We start from the raw sequence: 9408 nt of genomic DNA on the forward strand, positions 1-9408 counted from the left end.
TCCCAGCACTTTGGGAGGCCAAGGCAGGCAGATCACCTGAGGTCAGGAGTTCAAGACCAGCCTGACCAACATGGCGAAACCCTGTCTCTACTAAAAATACAAAAATTTGCCAGGCGTGCTGGTAGGTACCTGTAATCCCACAACTCTGGAGGCTGAGGCAGGAGGATCGCTTGAACCTGAGAGGTGGAGGTTGCAGTGAGCAGAGATCACGCCAACTGCACTCCAGCCTGGGTGACAGTGTAAGACTGCATCTCACAAACAAACAAACAAAAAAAGGCTGGGCGTGGTGGCTCATACCTGTAATTCCAGCACTTGGGAGGCTGAGGTGGGCGGATCACGAGGTCAGGAGATCGAGACCATCCTGGATAATATGGTGAAACCCCGTCTCTACTAAAAATACAAAAAATTAGCCAGGCGTGGTCGCGGGTGCCTGTAGTCCCAGCTAGGTCTGGAAGCTGAGGCAGGAGAATGGCATGAACCCGGGAGGCGGAGCTTGCAGTGAGCTGAGATCGTGCCACTGCATTCTAGCCTGGGCGACAGAGCGAGACTCCGTCTCAAAAAACAAAAACAAAAACAAAAACAGGTTTAGAAGAGGAGCCGGGCCCAAGGAGCTTGCAGGAAAGAAAGATGAATCAGTCCAGGCAAAAGGTACAGCTCCTGAAGTTTCCTGGAGGAACAGCTTTAGCTCGCTGGCAGGATAAATGGGAGTGGCCCAGATGCTGAGAGGGGCTCGGGCCTCCATATCCCAGTACAAGGGAATAGCACAGATGTTCCTGGAAGTGTTTCGAACATGCTGTTATACCAGAAGCTTGTTCTTAAACATAATTTAAAAGGCTTGCTGGGCTCCCAACTTTTTTCATAAACCCACCATGTCTACATCATGGAGGTTCTGAGCCTTGGCTGCGTGGAATGTGGATGCAATGAAGCAACCTGTGCTTCAGTTTCTACATCTGAAAAATGGAGATAATAAAGACAACTCCACGGGGGTGTTAACAGAATAAAATGAAACAACATACTGAAAGCATTTGGAGGCAGTAAAAGCTAGATATTGTCATGTATGTTTATCCTTGCCAACTTGCCACCTCCTGCCTACTCCCCACCCACAGACAAAAGAAGGCGAGATAGATGCTACGTAGTCCCTAAAAAAAAAGTTCTTTGTTTCATCTATAGCACCACTGATTTATTAATTGATATCTTTGGAGAAGAAGCTGATGCCTGCCTTTTAGCTGCTTTGACCATTGTATAGACCCTGTTAGTTAGTTACCCAGTATTCATTCCCTCATTCGACTTTGCTAACAGAATGCAATTTTGCTTGGAGTAGCAATGTGCCAGCCTCAGAGGTTGGATCAAGATGGATGTAAGCAATCTGGCCATGTGACCCAGTTTTGGCCAATGAGATCTATGCAGAAAGCTTCTGCTGTTTTGACAAATGAGTTCACAGCTGGCATTGTCTCTGCCACCCTCTTACTGCCTTGAGTTGGGAAGGTGACTGGAGCTGTGGCAGCCACTGTGTGATCATAAGTAAATGGTGAAATCTGAGACAGTGGTCCTGACATGACCAGGCCACTCAACCAATACCACAATGCCTGTTGAGAGAGAAGATAGATCCTTAGGTGTTTAGCCACTGTAATGGTTTTGGTTATAGGCAGTCAAATGTAATCCTGACTGGTTGAGCAGGGTTGATCATAGATTGTTCAGAGCCGTGAGCACCAAGCAATGCATCAAGTCATGGGTATCTGGGGTCTAGAGTCAGGTTACCAGGCAGGCTCAGGAACTTAGAACCCAAGTCCTTGCAGTGAGGCAAGGACTGGAATACAGGGGTGCTGAGTCCCATTGCTCAGCCAGAAACATGGAAGATGAGTTTGGAGGAGGAGGAAGTGCCTCCATCCAACCTAATAGGCTGGGGCATGTTGGGGACAGAGGAATGGGTCTCCAGCAGGCACAAGAAGGGCTCAAACTCCCTGACATCTGGCTAGATCTGGGGTTTTCACTCCACTGCATGTCCTGCCCACTTGTTTCCTCAACAGATTGTAGTGTGTTGTTCCTCTGATTCTTTCTCATGAGGCCTTATTTTTACAACCTCTCTTTGTCCACTTGTGGCTCAGAATAAGGTAGAAAGCTGATAGGGCAGCAAGCTTAAAACTCCAAGAGGCTGTAGCCCCTTCTCCCTGGTCACCCTCTCCGTGCATAAACATTTGCTGAGCGGGTGACTGAATGCATGAACGAGCATATCCTGCAGATTCCACCCTCTCACTATCTGTGCTAATCCATAATAATTTCTATTTGACTTTGGAATGCATTATGTAATTTGAATTCTGCAAATTTACCTTCCTAATTATGTTCTTCTTTGACTAACACAGAACTTAATTTGCACAGATTGAGTGATGGTGGGGGGAGGTTTGCTAGGTGGGATCATTAGGTGGCTAATCCATACATTGGCAGTCAAGAGTTGTCTATATTGGGAAGGTCAACTAGACTGATATTTGAAGCAGGGGTGGCGCGTGTGTGTATGTGTGGGCCTGGCATCTTGCTTCTGCATTAGCCAGTCTGTGGAAACTGAGTCCCATAAAAACCCTGCCTACCAGCTTGGTCTTGGCTTAGGCTTTCTGGCCTGTCCTGCCACTGTTCTGAGAGTGACATGGTAGCCCATGGCTTTAAAGGCCCAGCATTGAATTAGATTTATACCTGGCCTTGCTCACACTTCAGGATCTCAATGCTAGCAACTAGGTTCCCAGGTGAGTATCCTGAGTACAGGGATACTGCATTCTCCCTCCGCTTGCCCAATGCATAAAAGAATGAATGAATGGTTGGATGGATGGATGGCTGGATGTCTGGATGGGTGGATGGATGGGTGGATGACCTCTTTATGCAACAGGTTCCCAGTCTCGAATCTCAGTTCTTTAGAAATGAATGCTGTTTATTGACTCTTGTACCATCCACCCACCTGGATCTTCACTGACTGAACCTTCTGTTAGGGCTGGGTCTGAAGTTCACCTGGATCTTGATTAACGGGCTCTACTTTGCCCTGGAAAGGATCCCAAGCTCCCAGTCTGGTTGGAGATTTTAGGCCTTATGTGCCAGGGCCTGGGATGGCTGGTTCCTGGTCTTGTTCTAATGTTTAGATGTCGACGGGGCCTGGGCTGGCCTGGCCATGTGCCTTTAAGCTGGCAGGTCTCACCCCAGCTGCACAGCCAGCATTCAGTACAAATGAACCACTGATATTCAATTCATTCATAGTCTTTGTCCTGAACCATTCGCTTCGACGTAGCTAGCTTGGCTTTTGTTCCTACTGCCTTCTAGGTATCTTGGCTCCCACCCCTATATTAACCCCTGGACTGATTTATGATTCCACACCGTTGGCTGTGATCTCGTGGTTCCCTCCTGGACAATGGGTCACACCTCACTTCCTAACTCACAATTGTGTCACTGGGCTCTGCCTTTGCTCCTCGATGATGGTTCACGGCAATTTCTTTGAGTACATCACCCATAGCTGCTTTTGATTAACATTGGCCAAATCCAGGACCCTATATCCACAGCATCTTGTAGCCTTCTCTCTCCTGGGTCTATCTGGCCTCAGGAAATAGAGCAGGATGTTCATACGAATGAATTGGCTTGGAACCTTAACACCAGGTTCCCCTGATCTCTCTTGGCAACTGTCATTCATCAAACATTGGCTAAATACTGACTGCATGTCCAGCGCTGTGCTGGGCACTAGGGATTTAATGGTGACCTGAACATAAGCAGTCATTACAGTGAACCCCATTGGAGAGACACACATGTAAACAGCAAGTGCAATGTAGCAAGTTAAAGCCAGAAGAGAAGTACCTGAGCTGTATGAACCAGCACAGCACCTCCCAGCAAGGCAAAGTCAGAAATGGAATAAGGAAGATGAAATTGATGCCAAATACCAAATGGTTTCCGACTAGGAGGCCTAGGGAATTGTTGTCCCTGAGTTTCCTCTCGGGAAACCAAACCCACTTCCTCCTCTGGGTGGGGGGTCGGGGGTTGGCGGGGGTTTGTGGGGGAAGAGGCACTGATAGCCCAGGTCTTCCCCTGTCTTTACCATTCATAAGTGCCACATGAGCTGAGCTGATAATCAACTATGGACGGCCAGCCAGGCACACTCCGCAGCTACCTTGGCACAGAGGAAGACCTTATCAAGCCTCACCACTTGAAAGGAGAAGGATTGCTCCAAAGTGAATGCCCTGTTCCTACCCCAGAGGAGAGTTGGAGGGATTACTGAACACTCCATGACTGCAAAGTCTCGCCCAAGATAATGCAGAAAGGACTTTCTTTTTTTTTTTTTTTTTGAGACAGAGTCTCGCTCTGTCGCCCAGGCTGGAGTGCAGTGGCGCGATCTCGGCTCACTGCAAGCTCCGCATCCCGGGTTCATGCCATTCTCCTGCCTCAGCCTCTCCGAGTAGCTGGGACTACAGGCGCCCGCCACCACGCCCGGCTAATTTTTTGTATTTTTAGTAGAGACGGGGTTTCACCGTGGTCTCGATCTCCTGACCTCGTGATCCGCCCGCCTCGGCCTCCCAAAGTGCTGGGATTACAAGCGTGAGCCACCGCACCCGGCCAACTTTCGAAGAACTCCCTGATTCTAAGAAAGAATTAGAAGGAAGCCGTCATCTCTATGAGATAAGGTGAAAAATCAAGACACAGATAGCAAAGAAGTCCTGGAGCAAGGCAGCACCAGAGTCAAGAGGAAAGCAGGTGACACAAATTAACATGAAGGTTCGTTCCCTTCTCCTCCCCCATCACTGCTCACAGCTCACACTCAGGTTATGATACCCAGAAAAATGACCTCACCCGTTTGAACTGTGGGAGAAGAGAAAATCTAAAAGACTTTGTCATTCTGTCCAAATGATAGAATTTATTTGTTCAAAGATACTACATATACTTTAAAAATGTTTTTCAAGAATTTATTTGGGCCAGGTGTGATGGCTCACACCTGCAATTCCAGCACTTTGGGAGGCCAAGGCAGACGGATCACCTGAGGTCAAGAGTTCAAGACCAGCCTGGCCAACATGGTGAAACCCTGTCTCTAATAAAAATACAAAATTCGCCGGGTGTGGTGGCGGGCACCTGTAATCCCAGCTACTTGGGAGACTGAAAGCAGGAGAATCTCTTGAACCCAGGAGGCGGAGGTTGCAGTGAGCCAAGATGATACCATTGCACTCCAGTCTGGGTAACAGAGCGAGACTCCCATCTCAAAAAAAAAAAAAAGAATGTATTTGGAAAGATTATTTAATTACTAAATGAATTAATTATCCAAGTAATTAATTATTTAATTACTTGGACAAAAGTATAATAGCAAAGGAAGTAGTGTCAGGAGTGGTGGAGGGGTCTATTTTAATGAATAGATGAGGCTTACTGGAGAAGAGAACATAATCGTTTTATGAAAATGATGTCTAACGTCCTCAAGAAAGTGCTTTTCCTTCCTCTTGCTGTCTGATTAGGCTCCCATGTACCATATACTCGCTTTCTGGAGGTGGCATTCCCTCAGAACACAAGCTGAACAAGGCACAAAGCAAGAGACGGGCTTATCAATCAAGGAAGGTCCAAGGCTGGTCGCAGTGGCTCAGGCCTGTAATCCTAGCACCTTGGGAGGCCAAGGAAGGCCGATCACTTGAGCTAAGGATTTTGAGACCAGCCTGGCAACATGGCGAGACCCCATCTCTACAAAAAATACAAAAATTAGCCAGACGTGGTGTCACATGCCTGTAGTTCCAACTATTTGGGAGGCTAAGATGGGAGGATTGATTGAGCCAGGGGGTGGAGGCTGCAGTGAGTTGTGACTGTACCACTGCACTTCAGCCTGGGCAATAGAGTGAGACTCTGTCTCCAAATAAATTAAAAAAAAGAAGGTCCAAAAATATGATCTTTATAATACTTGGTATGTTGTTTCTTTGTCAAAACCTTTTGTGTTAGCCATGGTTCTTCTAGAAGCAGAGACTAAAAAGAAATTTAAAGCAGAAAGGATTTATTAGAAGAAAGGTCTGTGGGAGAAGCAGGGAGGGAGACAGAGAAAGTGAAGAGGGCCACACAATCCCAAATGAAGGGGAGAGGAAAGGAAGTTGAGTGGGGGCCTGGAACAGTGGCTCACACCTGTAATCCCAGCACTTTGGGAGGCCAAGGTGAGTGGATCACTTGAGGCCAGGAGTTCGACACCAGCCTGGCCAACATGGAGAAACCCCCATCTCTACTAAAAATACAAAAATCGGCCAGGTGTGGTGGCGCAGGTCTGTCATCCCAGCTACTTGGGAGGCTGAGGCAGGAGAATTGCTTGAACCTTGGAGGCAGAGGTTGCGGTGAGCTGAGATCATGCCACGGCACTCCAGCCTGGGTGTCAGAGTGAGACTGTCTTATAAAAAAGAAAGAGGGAAGGGGAGGAGAGGGGAGGAGGGGGGAGGGGAGGGAAGGGAAGGGAAGGGAAAGTTGGTTAGGATCTAGTTTATGATGGGTAAAACCAAATTTTTTTTTAAAAAGAAGAAATTTGGGTGGCAGTGTCCTGGACTCCCATGCAGTCTAAGGAAGGTTTGGGAAGGCCCTTGGAGAATTCTCAAGCTCAAGTCACCACTGGAGGAGCCCTGCGCCTCCCATGAACAGGCGGCCTTAGTGTGTCTGATGTGCTCAGTTGCTGGCCGAGAGCTGCAGAATTGGGATGGCAGTGCCAGCGTCTGGGGCCCTTGGTCTATTATAGGCTGTATTACTCAGCGTTCTCCAGAGAAACAGAACCAATAGGAAATGTGTAGATGTAGAGAAAGAGATTTATTATGGGGGATTGGCTCATACAATTATGAAGACTGAGAAGTCCCACAATCTGCCATCTGCAAGCTGAAGACCCAGGAAAACTGGTAGTATAGTTCCAGTCCAACGAAGCCCAGAGGCCTGAGGACCAGCGAAACCAATGGCATAGGTCCCAGTCTGAATTCTAAGTCCCCAAAACCAGGAGTGCTGATGCCTGAGGGCAAGAGAAGATGATGTTCCAGCTCAAGCAGAGACAGCGAATTCGCACTTCCTAAACCTTTTTGTTCTATTTGAGCTCTCAATGGATGATGGCATGATGCTCACCTGGATTGGTGAAGGCAAACATTATTCAGTCTGCCGATTCGAATGCTAATCTCTTCTGGAAATACCCTCACGGACATACCCAGAAATAATGTTTTACCAGCCGTCTGGGCATCCCTTAACCTAGTCCAGTAGACACATAAAGTTAATCATCACACAAGGAAGTCTGGTCACTTCACATCTCTTCACAGCAATGGCGGCTCCAGTTTCCAGTCCAAATCAGTGTACGTGCTAGGGGGCTTTCTGCACAGCTTTTGGGTGTGGTAGGCAATCGAAAAGATCAAGTTTGCATCCTGGAATATTTCAGTTGCTGAGATATTTCAATGGTTTGTGAAGACCACGGGGAAATAAACATTTAAAATTAAAAGTGGCTTGGAAAATCAAGGCAGAGTTTCTCAGTGGTAGTCCTCTGTTGACAGAAATATTTGGGACACTTGTTATAATTTCCTTATTTCTACCCAGACTTATTTAATCAAACCTTGGAGGTGAGAACCAGAGCTCTAATACACACCAATACCGTATTTATAGTTAGCATCAAAGTAAAGGGAAGTTTGAGGTGATTTACACCAAATCCAAACTCAGTGATATCCAAGTAAGTGAAATTTGACTCTATTTTAATATTGCAATCTCCCTGCATTTTTCTTGCCACTGATAGCTACATCTACCCTTTTGCTTAAAATTCCTTCTATTTTCCAATCCCTCTGTCAGACAGCTAAAAAAAAAAAAAAAAATGGTTACAATATTCTTAGAAAACTGTGCTTCAGAGAAAGCAGTGAGGTTACTCAATTGTTTCTCCTCTGTTAATTTGAGAATCTTAAATTACGCATGTTGTTTTGCACACATTTGCATGTTCAATTCACATGCCTGAGTTATTCGTCTACAAGATAAAACCAAGCATAGTAATTCAAGTAACCTGTGTCTGATTTCTCTTCACCCAAATTTCAGGGCTAACCGAGTTGCAGTTAAAGAATGGATAATTAAATCACTTGGGAAGTGCAGGGGAGTGCTGGTGGATCGGAAAGATGGGGTTACTGAGCCAACTCCTGCCTCCATCCCGTCTGGATTGCCAATCGTTTCTCCTTCCATGACCTGCTGGATTTCATAACCTCCACGAGGTCCCTTTCCCAGAAGGGACTCACTGTCCTGGTTACAATCCTTAAATCTAGCTGGGCAGGAAGGCCAGGAGTGGCGTTTGTCCTCTGCCTGGTGTGGATAACCTTGAACATAAAGAAACCACCACAATACAAATGGCCCTGAAATCTGAACCAATGCCACCGCAATATGCAAATGAGAAAGTCAGAACCATTCATCCATTGGCTGACTGCTGGCCTGACGTCACAATGGCCCAGCCCAGCGTGGCCAGAAGTGCTGTGGGCAACTTTCTGGACAAGTTGGAAAGCTTGTGTGTGTGTGTGTGTGTGTGTGTGTGGGTGTGGGTGTGGGTGTGGGTGTGGGTGGTGGGGGGAGGGGTCTTTTTTTTTTATCAGCTGGTGCTGGTTTCCTGCATTTCCTGTGTTACAGGGGGGAAAAAGGTGTTTATGTACAGCAAGAACTGATGAACTCAGGGCTGAAGAGCATTTTGTTCTCTGTGGCAGCTCTATCCCTTTCCTTAGGGGAGATCTATGTTAGAAACAAAAATGTCATAGGAGAAGGCTGTGAATTGTAAATGAACTATGGGGACCTCACGAACCTCTTCAGCTTAGTGGTTTCCAGGAAGCCCCAGGCTGAGCCAAATTTTGTGACTTAGCTGGTGTGAGTCTTTGGCTGTGATCTTGACCACAAACTTCAAGATATGCAGGCATGGAAGGCTGGGGGCCTATTTTATTTTTCTCTACCTCACTTTGCCAGGTTCAAGGCAAAGACAGAATCCAGTCCTCTGATCTGTGAACTTCTGACGATCCTCCGCCCTCAATGTGCTGGTGGTAGGAAAATTTCCTCTTTTCTTTTCTTTTCTTTCTTTTTCTTTCTCTCTTTCTTTCTCTTTCTTTCTCCTTCCCTGCCTTCCTGCCTTCCTTCCCTCCCTCCCTCCCTTTCTTTCTCTTTCTTTCTTTCTTTCTTTCTTTCTTTCTTTCTTTCTTTCTTTCTTTCTTTCTTTCTCTTTCTCTCTCTCTCTTCCTTCCTTCCTTCCTTCCTTCCTTCCTTCCTTCCTTCCTTCCTTCTTTTTCTTTCTTTCCCTCCCTCCCTCCCTCCCTCCCTTCCTTCTTTTTCTTTCTTTTCCTTCCTTCCTTCCTTCCTTCCTTCCTTCCTTCCTTCCTTCCTTCTTTTCTTTCTTTTTTTTCTGACAGTCTTGCTTTATCACCCAGGCTGGAGTGCAGTGGCACAATCTCAGCTCAC

General features: G+C 46.7%; 1 long non-coding RNA gene across 1 annotated transcript; it reads right to left on the reverse strand.

The window, feature by feature from the left end:
• Window positions 1–6755: 6755 nt before the first annotated feature.
• On the reverse strand, window positions 6756–8390 carry LOC129459670 (uncharacterized). The gene is made up of 2 exons (XR_008650024.2): window positions 7988–8390; window positions 6756–7483 (listed from the first exon to the last, which is right to left on the reverse strand). It is a non-coding gene; the product is annotated as an uncharacterized lncRNA (long non-coding RNA).
• Window positions 8391–9408: the final 1018 nt, after the last annotated feature.

The sequence above is a fragment of the Symphalangus syndactylus genome, chromosome 13 (genome assembly GCF_028878055.3).
Source record: "Symphalangus syndactylus isolate Jambi chromosome 13, NHGRI_mSymSyn1-v2.1_pri, whole genome shotgun sequence".
Taxonomy (NCBI): Eukaryota; Metazoa; Chordata; class Mammalia; order Primates; family Hylobatidae; genus Symphalangus; species Symphalangus syndactylus.